The sequence below is a fragment of the Stegodyphus dumicola genome, chromosome X1 (genome assembly GCF_044657685.1).
Source record: "Stegodyphus dumicola isolate Sdum_Otavi_A_Nest chromosome X1, ASM4465768v1".
Classification (NCBI taxonomy): Eukaryota; Metazoa; Arthropoda; class Arachnida; order Araneae; family Eresidae; genus Stegodyphus; species Stegodyphus dumicola.
In genome coordinates this window covers 176,212,194-176,227,923 of record NC_140780.1, presented here as the reverse complement: position 1 = coordinate 176,227,923, position 15,730 = coordinate 176,212,194, and the positions used below count along the sequence as shown (strand labels likewise).

At 35.7% G+C, this 15,730-nt stretch overlaps 1 protein-coding gene across 5 annotated transcripts in view; it reads right to left on the bottom strand.

Annotated features, from left to right (window-relative positions):
• Window positions 1-15,730, bottom strand: part of LOC118198324 (uncharacterized) — a 408,445-nt gene that overhangs the window by 353,900 nt on the left and 38,815 nt on the right. The window contains exon 1 of one of the 5 annotated variants that reach the window (XM_085808316.1): window positions 9,852-10,003. The exons of the other annotated variants lie outside the window; for them this stretch is intronic. The gene's annotated coding sequence lies outside the window, so the exon portion shown is untranslated. Of the gene's footprint in view, window positions 1-9,851; window positions 10,004-15,730 lie in introns of those variants that run through there. 5 annotated transcript variants of the gene reach the window in all.

Below are 15,730 nucleotides of genomic sequence, written 5' to 3'. Positions count from 1 at the left end.
CCCTGTACAAGGACATAACCCCATCCACACGATTGCTGAACTCAACAGCTCGAACCATATCGTCGTCAATGTCTTGTGCAAATTGTTGCATTGCTCTTGCAGATTTTTCATGGTAAGGCCATGCTTTTCAGTATCTTCTTTGTCTTCCTCTTCGTTTTCTTCCTCACTTGAAGACTTTGTCATCATAAGGAGATCTTCATCAGTCAGTGGGTCCGAGTGGCAATCGATAAGGGCGCTGATGTCTTCTTTTGTCATGTCGACAAATCCTTCATTCCTTATGATGTGAGCCAGCCTCACCGCCTTCTCTACCACTGAGTGATGAACTTCTTCAGGAGTGAAGCCTGGATAGTTGTGCACCACATTCGGCCATAATTTCTTCCAGCTAGAATTTATGGTCTCACTCTTCATGTTCTTTAATGCTCGCTGAATATTAGACAAACATGAGGCAATGCCGTAACTGTGCCAGTATGAATTCGTCATTGGCATCGTCAACTGCCGAAATGAAGCTCTCCATCGTGGAGAGAGTGTAGAATGCCTTAAAGGCATGCCTTGATCCATCAGCTGAATTAGAGATGTAGTGTTTGGGGGCAGAAACTTTATCTGCACACCGTCATATTGCAGGTCTGTTGCATGGCCTCCTACATAGTCCATCAGGAGATGTACCTTAAAGGGGAGGCCCTTTTCCGCCAGATACAGCTTCACCTGGGGAATGAAGCAATGGAGGAATCATTCGAGTCAGAGCTTTCGTTATCCAGGCCTCCAGTAGAATGGTGCTTTGGTACACCTGGGTACCTGGCCGAAGGCCCTACCCCTTGTAGAACATTTTAGAAATTTCGAATGATGTTAAAAAGTAGCCTGATTTTATGTAGAATTCAGGTAACAGAAAAAAAATTTTTGATGAACTGGGAAAATAAACTAATGATTAAGTTGTAGAATTTAAGGATGAAAACACTAGTAATAAGAAGGTCGGAGCAAGCTGGTGATTAAGAGCTGTTTGCAGATAAATAAGTTACTCACTATTAGCGAATTCCATTAGTGTCTGAACTGTGTGTAGAACTGCTCGGAGTTTCTTTACAATATTCACATTCTGCAGAAAGCTAAGTATCTCGAGTAAGATCTTGCCAAGTCCCTTGATGTTCGGGTTAGAAAAGCATGATAAAAGTCCTTCAAAAATACTGGGTGCAGAACTTTTGTTATTTTTAACTTTCTCGCTGTAGGAGGTTTTGTTGGTCATCTGAACAGGGCGATTGTCACTCCTCGGAAGTTTCGGAAAGTTCGACGATGTCACTTCCGGTGCAGGTCGTCGGTGAATTTTTGGTTGGGCATTCTTCTGAAATCTCCTCTTGTAAGCCTCACAACCACGAAAACTGCTCACATGTCCTTTTTACAGTACATGCAGCACGGCTTCTCGTCAGGTTTCTTGGAGCATGTACTGCTCCAATGAGCTCCACCACATTTCACACAGCATTCAGGATTGTTACACATGTGCTGAGTGTGACCAAAGGCCTGGCAGCAGAAACACTGCGCAGGCTGTTTCCTTGGCTTGTATTTTTCCACACGAATATCGAAGCTGAACATATTATTCAGCCGATGGATCTGCTTTCCGTCTATGCTACGCTTCAGCTTAATAAAGAAAATCAGAAGCTTGTGTGTCCTTCTTTCTGCTCAGAAACTGCTTCACTTTGACGACCGGAAACTTTCTTCTTATCAGGTCATTCTGGATAGCCTCCTCCTTAATAAAGGCAGGGAGGTCCTTAATGATCACTCTGATGTTCCTCTCACTTTGCAGTTGAAACGTACGAAATGCAAATCCTTTATCAGTTAAGATGTTCATCATTTTCTTAAAATCATCCCCGCTTTTAACATACACATGAATTGTCCTCATCTTAGCGCTTGATTCGGATCCTTCAACACAGTTTACTCAAAAAGCTTGTCGATTGCCAACCAATCAGGAGTGTCGCTAGGGAACACAATCAGCGGGGGAGTGCCAGCTGCTGGTGCTCCTCCTTCCTCCTCCTACGTGCTGGTTTGATCTAATGCCTGGAAACGGTTACTTTGCGAAACTTCAAGCTTTTGCGCATTTTTCTGCACCTTCGCTGTTTTTTTTGAGTGATTGCCACTCCATTTTTGTCTCAATTTTCTTTTCCGCATGGTCATCAGGCTTCTCAAAAGTTTCCCGCATTGAAATCTCCTTACTATTCCGTCCATTCATTAACTCTTCCGCGGATTGCATTCTGCAAAATTCTTTCCAAGAAGAGGCTCCACGCATTCTGGACATTTGCGTCAGTTGATCCATCCCTCTTGCATTTGGCAGGTTATCCACAGACTGACTACTAGTAGAGGGTTCTTCACCTTTCACAGCCATTACTTTCGCCTTCTTGCTTTTATTTTTCTTCGGCCTCTTTCTTCAATGGGAAGGTCTTGTTTGACTGGAACGAGACTTCAGACTCTCCTTCGCTAACTTCCACGTCCGAATCATTGTTTTTCCAAAAAGACATCTAAATTTACCCAAAGGTAAATACTTAAACAAAAACTCAATCACTGACTGCCTACAGTTACTGGGTCAGATACGTAATAAAAAAATATATATACATTAGAGATCCGCTCTGCAAACTACACACCTGCAGTCCTCGACATGCTTCTAAGTCCTTATCCAGGTCTTGGAGTTATGCATCCAGAACACGGGCAACAGAGCTGTATTTTTGTTTTTTAATGCTCGTGGACTTCTGGCTTTATAAATAAGGCCTGGCTTAAGCATAAAACCTGCAGCATTGCCAGCCATGATGACAATCACAAGGTCTTTGTGAGCCTTGAAGCCTGGCCTCTTCACTTCCATACTTGCCAAACTATGACACTCAAAAATCAGGAGACTTTTTTAAGAAATCAGGCGATTTTCACAATTTTAAAAAGACCTTTTAAATGATAAAAATATAGTTTTTAATAATGAATTAACTTTAAATAGTTACTAATTCTTAAATGCAAGCAACACAAAAATACCTTACACATAAAAATTTTTTTTATTATTTGCATCGTTTAAGGGGCGGGGGGAAAAAAAAGACATTTTAATCAGTTTTCGTACAAATGTTATGAACAGCGGCAGATTTTGCTTTTGTTAAGAAAGAAACTTCATAATTTTGTTCATAGCAATTGCCACGTAGGCCTGCTTTCGCTAATAAAAGTTTTTCTAATGCGTCATCACTAATATTAGTTATGCAGCTGTTGGAACTGTTTCAATTTTCCCTTCCTTTTAGAACTCCTTTCAAGATAATAATAAATATCAACAATGTGTTTATCCACATTTAATGGTAAAGAAGCTGCCCCTTTTTCAGCTGCTAAATTTAAGAGGTGACAGGTGCACCTCATAATCTGCAAATCTGAATTTTCCTTTCTTAAGATGCATGCAACAACAGTCTTCAAGCCTATTATTACTGGCGCATTATCGGCATCAAGTGCTAAGCAAATTATCCAGAGGGACTGCATTTTCTTTTAAAGTTTTAATAATTAGCTGTGCTATATTAAAGCCTGTCGAATGTCCTTCTAAAGTGGGGACAGAAAAAACTCTTCACTCAATTTCTGAAAACTCTGGATTAAAAAAAGAAACAACAAATTGGATACAGTTTTGAGTCGGTATTATTGCTTCTATTTGTAAAGAGGCGGGACGGAGCTGTTTTAATGCAATCAATAACTAAAGATTTATTTTTCAAACCCATTTTTTTAACAATTGCACCTGTTTTGGTCCTGCACTTGAGTATTTCTTAGCGACTTCACTATCAGGAAACATTTTTCTAAATAAAGCTGCAGCGTGATCTGATGCATTCGGTGTCAGGTTGTGCTCCAGTAAAAAGGCAGAGAACAGACATTCTGCAATAATAAATTTTCGGTCCTTTGTTTCTGAAAAAAATTTAATTTTTCGTTTTTTTCAAAATAACTCATGTTGTCTTTGTGTACGCACATGTTTGAGAACATCCTCCTTTCCACCATGTGAAATCGAAAAATTGCAACGACAGATGGTACACATCACAAATTTATTACATTTCCTTGAGGAAATAATGGAAGGAAAGTCAACTGTGTACGAGTATTTCACCTTTCTCACAGACATAACAAAAGATGATAATTTCTAAAACTATTTCCCGAAGGCACGTGTACTCACACAACTCAGGGCAAGATGAACAAAATAACTAAAGAACATACAACTAACAGCTTTGAGCTTGCTTTGTGCTCATTGGCCGATATATGCGAGATGACACGCAGTGGAGCTCGATGCCCATTGGAGAACAACGTTTCTGGATACGTATGCTCTCGCTCACAAAGTAGAAATTCTCATCTGATTCGCAAAGTTTTGTTTCAGGTATAATCTAGATAAAATTCAATTGCTTTCAGACATCCAAAATCACTTTTTTTTTTTTTGTTCATATAACAAAGTATTAAGCCAAGTTCCATAAAAATCGTGAGAAATTTTAAGAATAAGAAAAAGTCGGGAGAAATATATTGTAAATTGGGTTGGCCGGAGAGTAGTTGAAAATCGGGAGTCTCCCGCCTAAATCGGGAGAATTGGCAACTCTGCACTTCGTCCTTGAAGAGGAATGTTTCATCCATGTTGAAAACTTGTCTCCCTTACTGATGAGGTTATGAAACTCTTCCTAGACATAACGACAAGCAGCATCATTGTCAGCAGAGGAAGCCTCACCATACAGAAGCACATTTCTGACGCCATATCTTTTCTGAAATTTTTCGTACCAGCCTTTGCTGGCTGAAAAGCCTCGTAATCGAGGAGCGAATCACTCCTGGCAGCGCTATTACTGGCTTGAGGTTCGTCAGCACCTTCTTCAGCCTCTTCACTGTCGTCATCGGGCAAGATATGGTCATAAAGAGCTTTGGCCTTTGTAATGATCATATCAATGTCCAAACTTACTGTCTTTTTCCTGCAATCAACAATCCACAATGCCTATGCAGCTTCCGCTTTCATAATTCTGTTATTATGCGGAGTTACCACATGTTTCGCTTCTTTATTGAAGGTTTAAGGGCTTAATTAATAAAAAAAAGTTACCACTTAAACAAAAAAAATTACCGCCAACACAAACTAAAATACGGTATGCGAGACAGTCAATATCATGGACAAAACTGGTGAAATATGATGCACAGACAATCAACTCGCAGGGATAAATCCACTCTTACTCTCATTGGTCGATGTCGCACAGGAAGCCAATCACGCGCCTTTATGAGAGCCAGTGGTATGTACTCTGAGTCAACTCATCTCTTTATTTGACATAAAGGGATCCTTCTCTCTCTCACCCATCAACATGAAACAATACTCCTTTATGCAATGTGGCTGCCAGCATGGTTGTGTTTTTTCATTTTTACTTTTTGATGAATATTTTGGAAAAACCAGCGAAGCACTGAAACCGCAAAACATGAAGCACGAAGTGGCGAGGGAACACTGTATACTCCTTCGGCGCACTTAAAGCAAAACAAAAGATTTACGACTTTGCAAATGTTACTTTACAGAATGCGAAAATTCTCGAGCGAAATACACGCATTGAGGCGTTTGCGACATATAAAATTTCTACTGCAACGATTTATCTGCCTTGGCTAAACATAGATGTCAAAACTAAATTTTAAAAATACGAGTTGCTTAATTGGAATATGTTATGTAGCTGAAGTGTGTTGCATAAAATCTGAAGTATTATTAATATACTATAAAGAACAAACTTCTTTAAACAATTTTATTAGCAAGTAAACAGGATTGGAACAAATATTAAGTGGCCTTTTTGAAAACAAAATTCCAAAAAATGTTTATTTTTCGAACGGGCTTTTTGTGATGCCATTTTACGAAAACTTAAAACATACAGAAATTAACAATAAGATGAAGAGAAAACATAGAGGGCACTACATGGCTTTCGAGTGCAGTTATTGATAGGCACCCATCATCTCTGGCAGATAAACAATCCAGGGACAGTAGAAAAAATAACAAAATCGCTCTTTGTATGGTTGCTCTGCGGTTCCATACATACATAATGACGAAAAGGCAAAAATTAAAATCCATTCGTTTTCAAATTAGCTGTTGAGAATGCAGAACAGGAAGATTTTTAAAGAAATTATAGGACCTTGAAGCAACTGGAATTTGTGACAGTGAATTTTTGAAAATAGATAAAGAAATTGTCAATAAATTTGAAAATGATTTAAAATTTGTTAATTACAGATATGAAGCAAAATTATTGTGGAAGGACAGTAAGGAAGGGTTACGGACTAATTTCAAAATAGTGAAGAATTGTTTTTTGAATTAAATCATAAGCTCGCGAAAAATGACAATATTCTCCAATGATACAAAGAAATTGTTACTGAATAAAAGGGAAATAAGGTAGTTGAAGAATATTCAGATAACGACATTGAGAATGGCTATTTCATGCCGCATAGACCCATTATAAGGGATGACAAATCCACCACCGATTATGATGTGAGGCTGGTCTTTGACACTTCTTCAAAAGAAAATCAGTTTAAATCTTTAAATGATTGCTTATGGCCATGGCCCAATTTAAAACCAAACATTTTAGATATTGTTAGCAATTTCTGAAAACATGAGGTTGCATTCTGCGTGGATCTAGAGAAGACTTTTCACCAAATTGGCTAACACCATGCTAAAGGCATATGATCCTGTAGGTTTTATATCTCCATTCACCATATGAATTAAAATCTTATTGCAAGAAATTAGGAAAAGAGGTTTGGCCTGGAATGATGAGTTACCCCTAGATTTGGAAAATGAATGGAAAGGTTGTTGATCTGAAACAGAACATCTTTTAAGAGATTGGAGATACCTAGAAAATATTTCCAACAAGGAACGAATTTAATAAAAGATCAGGTACAAATCCACATTTTTTTGCGATGCAAGTCCTAAGGCATTTGATGCAATAGCCTACTTTAAGTATTTCACTAAAAATAATGAAATTAAAACAAGTTTCATCTCGACAAAAAGTAAAGTGTCTGCTGTGAAACGGGTTAAACTTCCCCATTTAGAATTAAATGGGTGCCATAATTTCCGCAAAGCTGTCTTAAACTTTAAATATGGCACTAGACTTTCAAAATGTGAAGATAAAGTTGTGCACAGATTCCACAATAACGCTTCACTGGATAAAAGGATCTGCTTTATATTGGAAGCCTTTTGTTTCCAACAGAGTAAGAGAAATTCAATCCCTTACAGATCCTAAAAAATTGAACTATTGTAGTGGGAAAAAAATAAAAAATCCAGCTGATTTAGTAACGCGGGGTGAAAAGCTGATAACGCTTATAGGCAATAATGTCTGGTGGCAAGGTCTAGTTTGGTTATTCCTTCTGGAACATACATGGCCATCAAAATTAGTAAATGAATTAAGTGAAGATGTATTAATTGAAAGAAAGTTGAAATCACAGATTACTCAATTATATTACACCGTAATACCAGAAACAGTTTTAGATGTTGAGAAATTTAGCAGTTTCAAAAGAGTTTACCATATCACGGTATGAATAATGTGCTTTATGCATAATTCGGTTAAAGAAACTCTTTAAAACTCGGTTAAAGAAACGCCCATCCACACGAGTACAGTCACGATGTTAGTTGCTGCTGTTTTTTTTTCCGCCAGCATAAATTTGCATTACGCAGAAAGATGTAAAACTGGGTTCGCTCTTGTTCAGATTTTTTGTCTACAAGGTGAACGAATAGCCAATAACCAACTGAGTTCAGGGTCCATACACATTTCTGCACATCAAAACTAAGTACTTTTAAACACCATTAATGAAAAAAATGACCGTAATTTCCGGAAGAAACGCCGCGGCGTTTTTGTGTTTAAAACTTAAATTTTCAGCGGGTGCGGCGTTTAGGTGCACTAAAAATAAAATATTTCCTATGATAGTCATTGTACAGAGTTTGGATGGCCTTGTCATTGTGCATAGACTGGTACTGTTCCCACACAAAAGACCACTCAGTTGCTTTTTGCGAACGTTATTTTGTTTACATTCTTTCCCTTGAACGGACCTACACCCTTATTCACCCTAAACGAGATCTCAGAACAATAACATTCTTCCCCCTTTCAAATCAACATTCTCATCAGTTTGAATAGTCTCTCTCCTCTGCCATTCGAATAATCTTCCAGCACCCATCCTCTCCCCACCCCTGCCTTTTCTGCAATTTTTTTAAAGGCGTCCGCCTGCCTTTAAAAACTCCACCTGCCTCGCAATAACGAACTCTGTCGACAATAACGACTCCACCTGCCTTGCAATAACGACTCCACCTGCCTCGCAATAATGACTCCACCTGCCTCGCAATAACGAACTCTGACGTATTTCCCCTTCAGCATGAATGGATTTTTCTTGGCATTCTGCCAGATACAGATCTCATCAGTTTCGGTACAAGTACTTGGTGGATAGTTTTTAAGTAAGAAGGGAGCGGAAAATTTTTTTAAATGTCCCTAAACGGCACAGAAGCTATACTGCTAGTTTTAAGCTTAATGTAATTTCACGTGCTGAACAAATTGGAAATCGAGCAGCAGATCAAGAGTTTGAAGTGGACGACAGATGTATTCGACGTTGGAGAACTGAAAAGGAACTTCTTAAAAATATGCCACAACAGAAACAAGCCAAAAGAAGTGGTACTGTAAGGTGGCCAAATCTAGAGGATGAAATTGCAAACTGGATAAAGGAGCAACGAGGAAAGGGAATGGCAATTTCGACTGGAAAAATTCGCTTACAAGCAAAATTTATAGCGAAACGAATGAACATAAATGATTTCAAAGGAGGTGTAGCAGATTTATAAAAAGAAAAAATATTTCTGTGCATACTAGAACAACAGTCAGGCAACAATTACCAATGGACTGGCAGGATAAAAAGTCATCTTTTCTAAAATATGTGACAGCTATTATTGACAGAAAAAAAACTTCTTCGGTCACAGATACTAAATATGGATGAAACGCCGTTAGCTTTCGACTCTCCTGTAAACAGAACCGTTGATGAAACTGGTGCAAAATCTGTATCTGTGCTTATGACGGGGCATGAAAGAACGTTATTTACATGTGTGTTAGCTTGTGCTGCAAACGGTGACAAGCTAAAGCCGATAATCATTTTTAAACGAAAGACTATTCCGAAGGGAGATTTTCCTAATGACGTAATTATTTGTGCAAACGAGAATGGCTAGATGTGCGAAACAATCATGCGTGAGTGGCTACAAAAAGTTTCGCAGTGTCGTATGGGATCTTTTTTCCAACCAAAGGGGTTATGATAATGGATTCCACGTGTGCTCATTTCTTTGAGTCAGTGAAAACCAGATGTCAAAAATTGTCTACGACCGAAGCAATAATTCCTGGTGGTTTGACAAAAATCTTACAACTGTTAGATTTGTCAGGTAATAAATCCTTCAAAGCTGAAGTCTGAAATCGGTGGGAGTGTTGGATGAGTGAAGGATTGCATACGTAAACCAAAAGCAGTAAAATGCGTAGAGCATCTTATGAAGAAATTGCAAAGTGGGCAGGAAGTGCGTGGAAATCGGTAGAAACATCGTCAATAATAGCAAGGTTCAAAGAAGCTGAAATTATATCCTTAGATAAAGAGACTGTAAACCAAGAGGATGAATGCGACGATCTGGAAGACTTAGATCAGAATTTACTAAATCTTTTTAATTCAGATAGTGAAGAATCATTGATGGCTTCATATGATGTATAGTTTGCTGTAATTCGTAAGTAAAATTTAAAATTTCCTTTTGTCATCCAAATTGAATATTTCGTTGTTGCAACATTTTTTATAATATAGTCTGAGTATTACAAATATGGACTTTAGAGGGTAAATATAAGTATATACGTGAAGGTAAATATATTTTCCACATTTCTTACCTTTAATTTATTTTTGACTTATGGTTTCATTTCATGCATTTTTCTTAACTGGTATGTCATATATCAGGACTTAGGTTGAGTTTCCGTATTTGCATCTATACGGCCCACGACGATGTCACGTGCAATTTAATCTATTGCAGCGTTTCTGTGTAATTTTAATTTTTTTCCCGCCATTTTTCTCGAGTGCGGCGTTTACGCTGATGCAGCCTTTCTTCCGGAAATTATGGTAAAGACCTATGAGCAAATGAGAACTGAATCAATTCAATTAAAAATATTATCTATGTCTGAAACTTCACTTTTGTAACACCATCCTAAAAATAAAATAGATGTAAGTAGGATGAATTATTATTAAACAAGAATAAATTGACAAAATTATTAAAAGGTTTGAGAATAAAATCAACTTTATAAAATGTATCAAGTAGCATAAAATATTTTACACTTATAATAGTTGGACATATTTGAAAGAGCATAAGTGACATTTTATTTTTTACTAACAGTAAGTTTTATGTTGAGTTTTTTTAATGCTTCATTTTGTCACATACTTGCTCAGTCTAGAGGTTTAGTAAATAACAAGTACATTTTATGTCAAGCGCTGTAGATTAAAATGAGAAGTATCATAATCAGCATGGTTCATAACAAAAGACTGGATGCTGTTACTGCTGCTGCTTGTCTAGAGAGAGACCTCCTGATTAGAACAAACCTGAAAGGCCTGATGTAGGCACGGCTGGCAAATTTTTAAAGTTAGTTGGGCTCTGTCTGATGCAGTTAGTGCCGTAGCTTCTAGCAGAGTGCAAGGGATTGTAACCCAGTTAATATACTAAAGCACCACAGGTGATAAGTTGTTTTGTATTATTTTAGGTCTCACTAGATCCAAAGAACAAGTTTTACATGATTTTTTACATTTTTGTGTTTTAGCTTGTGGCCACGGTAAGGATTAATGAAAGGCAGTAACTCGCTTTAATATGCAGAAATAATTTTTATGGGTAAGCTGTTAGTTATAAATAATTAAATTACATAGTTAGATAACCTTAGTCATTATGAATTTACATGGCATACTACTAATTACTACACACTATTAAATTTTATTTATTTTTTAACAATATTTGCTAAAAAAAGCCCTATTAACCCTTTAACTGCTTAAGACATGTTTAAACGTTTTCAGAGTTTCTTTAAAAATGCTTTAGACGTCTTTACACGAATTTAAAATCGCTCGAAAAATGCTTAAGATGTGTATACATGAAGCCCAAATTTTGCCAAAATTGCTTAAGACGTGTTTAGACAATGCGCTCTGGTATTCTTTCCCCTACCTTTCTGCAGGCGGTTGTCAGTTGACACAAAGAGCTTAATGGGGTGTGAAGTCTCTTTGAAAAGAGCACTTTAGGAAAGAGTACTGAAAGTGAAGTATCATTGTCAGAGAGCAGGTATGTATTATCTGTGTGGCGACTAAAATCTTGCGAATGAAGATAAATCGTTTTACAACTGTTTGCCTTGTGGTACTTTATACAAATGAAAGTCAACAGGATCAGACGTTGTTATAGTACATTGCCGAATTTTAGTAGAAACAGAAAAAATAAGAATTGTAACGAAATACGTCCTTTTTAATAAATCATATGTTATACAATCAAATATTTTTATTTTTGTATTAAAAGTTGATTACAATTTCTGATTCGTCAAGAAAAAATATAAAATGTAGCAATCAGCTTTCTTGTTTGCACTCGTATTTCAAATGCGTGTTATTATAATGCTATATTCTTCTTTTTACATTCTGAAATGTTACAACTGTGCTTTCAGCATGCCTGAGTTTTATACTCGTATGTGTCTCTCTGTGTTCAGTAGAAATGGCGAACTGACATATAAAAATGTTATGAATGTTGAAAGGAAGATGTTCTACTCGAAAACTTCAATTAAATGGAATAAATCAATACGCCGAAGGAATTTCTAGAAATATTTGTTTTAAAAATTTTATTATTAAGATTTTAAATCAACAACGTTTTAAAATCCAAGGGAAAAATACATATTCCTTGAAACTTTTTTGGAAAGAAATCTATCGGTATAAAATCACTTAAAATTAATGGAGTGTAAATTAAGTAAAACAGTTAGTGTGGGGAAGGGTTAGATATATTCCGCACAAAAATATTACAGTCAGAAGAACAATTAACTAAAGAATTAAATTAATTACATTAAAAGAATTTTAAATAAATTAACATCTCTCCAAATGTCAATGCTAACAGCAATAGCACGAATGAAAGTTATTCTCCAAGTTCCGAACTTAATCGGAATCCGTCGGTACGAAATGATTGTGTCTTTGCGATTGCTTCTCATATAGATACTACAAAAGGCTGCCAACAACATAGCAGTAAAATCGTTGAATACTAATAGTTTGAAGCGGGTTCAAATTCTGGCGAATGGATTGCCTGCATACCAGTTTTCACGAATTTTTGCTGCCCATGCCGAATATGAGCCAATTTCAGTTAGCTTTTCATGATGACGTGCCTGGACTACGAGTCTTCACTCGGGTTGTGTTTGGTTTGGCTTGTTAGGTTATTAAGCACATGAAGGCGATCTGCCTAAGGGGAGTTATGCTTTCGTGACAGGTTTTCTAAAGGACACAATCTCGTACTACATAGAGTTAAAACCATAAAAACACCCATGCAATCAACCTGTTTACGGGGGTTTGAATGCAGGTCAAACTACCAGTATGTTAAGAGATAGCCCTCGTATAGTTTGCCATAAGCTAAATAAAATAATTAAACATTCTTAAAATCGCTTCACATTACTGAAATGGCAATAACTTTGTATTATACTATGCTAGCATTTTTTCTCTAATATGAAATTTTGAGCTTTTCCGTTATCGGGCAGCCCACCAGCTGCTGAGCGGAGTCTAACGAAACAACTGGTGGTTCTGTCCGGGGTTCGAATCCCGGCAAACGGGCTGGCTGCGAGGATAATTTCTTAGTTTTCCATATGTGTAACATGTATTCAAGCCAATTTCTGTTAGGCAGTCCTCCAACGAAGGCATCCTTCACCTTAGGTAAATAACCCTCGAGTACCTTGCCATAACCAAATAAACCATTATCCATAACATGCTTCAAATATTTTTCGGTTGAAAGTGCATGCGCCAAAGTTGGTCCCCGTGAATGAAATATATTGTTTGTTTTTTATAACAATGTTCTTGTTTTCGGAATCTGAATTATCAATAAAATATTTTTAATAATATGCAGTTCTATTTTGTTTTTTGTTTAATGAAAAATTAATTTAAGCGACAAATTTCTTACGTTTAGAAAAATTTTCGATTGTCAAAACGAGTTGCTGTCAAAACCGCATCTTCTCGTTGCTGCATATATTTATTTAAAACAAACTGCTTGGCGCGTGTGCTTTTATAATTGAAAAGATCCACAGAATTTTCAACAGGGAAATAAAGTTATTAATTTTATTGAAGTTTGTGGATTCTTTGTGTTTTGAGGTAAAAGTCAAACCATCAGATATGTGATAACCTTAAAATAAGGGTATATATAATCAAGATTTTGCGGCCAGACATTCCCAGCGAAATATATTACAAAAATTTATCTATGCAGAATTAATGTATATTCCGTTTAGTATTTTAATTTATCAGTGTTATTATACATCAGTTTATCAGTGTAAGTTATATCGAGATTTAGTTGTGTTCGATATAAGAATTTTCTTTTGTTTATATAAATACGATTCTTCTAATAATATTATATTTATTAAATACTATTTATTAGGTTTCCAAATCTGTCAAACCCAATCAATGGCCTCCTGGCTAAGATTTCTGATTACCGCTAGTTCGATTCATATTCGAACACAAACAAACAAACTGGTTGCATGGTTGGGTTTTGTGATTTTTCCTATGTGTAACATGAACATGAGTACGTTTTACTTAGAAAGTCGTCCATGGAGACATCCATTTCCTATGCCATACTCAAATAATCTAAAAATTTTTCAAAAAGACTAACAGATGCATATAACAAAATAAAATTAAGTAAATGCATATAACAAAACTGAAGTAAATGTATATAACGAAAAAAAAATGAGTTAAAAACAAATTTTTAATAATATTTTAGTACAGTAGTTTTAAAATTGCTTTGTTTTCAAATTTTATTTCATTTTTATGTATGTACTAATATACAGTTTATATGTGCGAAAGAGTGCTTGTTTAGCATATCCATATATATTAATTAAATTAATCTGATTTCAAAATGTGTGCACTAACGCGCTATTCTCATAACTTGAAAAACACTACACGTAAAGTATTGTCTGAGAAAAATATTTATAAAGTAAATTAAATTTTGTTTCCTTACTCGGTGCTGTGTAAAACAATTTAAATAAGCTTATTAATTTTTGTCTTCTTTATTAAGATCAAATTAGTTTCTTTTTCATCTATACATATGAAAAATACCCAAATCTTGCTGTCAGACTGGAAATTCTTAAAAATATAAAACTCGTTTTTTTTTTTTTTTTTTTTTTTTTTTCGAACAAAAGTTTCTGGGAAATTTCTCTAGGTCAGCAGGTAGTAACAGGACCACTGAATGCTTTGTTTGAAAAACCCAATGAAGTGGGTGATTTCACCCCCAAAGTTTTCTTTAACAAAGCAGATGCGGTCCAAATGGCTTCTGAGAAGTGTTCGTATTTGAATAGCTAGAAGCTTGAGTTGGAAGACTTATTGTTCCCGAAACAATCAGTCAGACAACAATAAAATTTGTTATAGATATTTCTCTCTCTCTCTCTGTGAGTTCTTGAAATCTTGGAATGGGTGAAAGTTTATTTTGTTTTACATATATAAGGAAACTGCATGTAAAGCAAAATAATTCAAGACACCCATTGTATGTTAATCATTGTACGTCCCCTCAGCTCTTCGGTTGTGTATTAAGAAAAGAAATTCTTATACTGCTTTCGTATTACTTGTATAGTGAAAGATTTGAAAAAATTAGCTTCATATGAAAAGTTTTTCTCTGATGAACAAATGCTGAAAACATGTCTTCCGTATATACACAAAACAACTTGAAATAGTACTGTACTCTTTTGTGTTGCATTACATTTTTACATTACTTCGTGGTAAATTTTTCGATTTTGCTTTTATTGTGTGTATATTTATGAATACATGCCTGCAATTAATACTAAGAATACTATTGATAAAATTCGTGATATAATTAATAATGAAAATACTGTTTAAGATAAAAACCAATTTCTCTTTTTTTTTTTTTTTTTTTTTTTTTTTTTTCTTTATAGGGTAACATGAGCCAAACAGTTTTCGTTAGAAACGTACAATTATGCTAACTTAACACATCAGATAGAAAATATTTTATTGTCATCGTCGGCTATGATAAAAGGTTTTTACGTTTAAGATTTTGGATTATGATAAAGCACACAGTACCTATTTGTCTAAGGGAAAGGAAGTCTTCGTAGTAGATTTTTTTGAGGGAAACAAACTGTTAATTCACAATTGCACTTCTGAAAAACTCCTAAACCTTCCATGCAGCTGCTAGAATTTACCAGTGTTCAGCTTATCTTACCGCTTGGAGACCAATTGGCTTCCTGAACTTACGCAATATCTATCTGAATTTGGATATTTGCATAAAAAACGAGCAAAATAAATTGGCACGTTGTAAATAGTACATTTTACTGAAAAAAAACTTTCTTTGAAGAAGGAAAATTAATTGTAAGGAATAAGATGGATGCATTTAATTAAATGGCGGCCAATAACAGCGCTGATCATATGTTTTTGTATAGGAAATCATTTTGTTCGTGTTATCGTATAACGGAAAATATGCACAGATTATATTTTACAGTTTTTAAGAAGTCACAGGTTATCTGTTTTAAGAGAACTCCTTCGTGGGTAATTTCTAATAAAATTGGCTTGA